Source organism: Brassica oleracea, chromosome C4 (genome assembly GCF_000695525.1).
Source record: "Brassica oleracea var. oleracea cultivar TO1000 chromosome C4, BOL, whole genome shotgun sequence".
NCBI classification, from domain to species: domain Eukaryota; kingdom Viridiplantae; phylum Streptophyta; class Magnoliopsida; order Brassicales; family Brassicaceae; genus Brassica; species Brassica oleracea.
In genome coordinates, this window is record NC_027751.1 from 3,662,191 (window position 1) to 3,662,478 (window position 288).

Here is a 288-nt window from a genome sequence, read left to right on the forward strand (position 1 = left end):
GAACCTCGGAAAGAAAGAAAGGTGCATGAGATAAAATCCGAGTTTTATTAAAGGAAACCATTCCAGACATTGAGATATAAGGCTGGGCAGCTGAACAACTAGGTACCATACCATATAGCTTGGGACGCCAAATTATAAGGTTATTAAGGTCCTAAATAATGAAATCTCAAATTGATTTATACCATGCCTGGAACTAAAAGGAACTATATATATATATATAAGTGTGTCGACACATACATTCATAGAAAATGCGCAAGTATGTAGCACATGAATACAAAGATATGTATC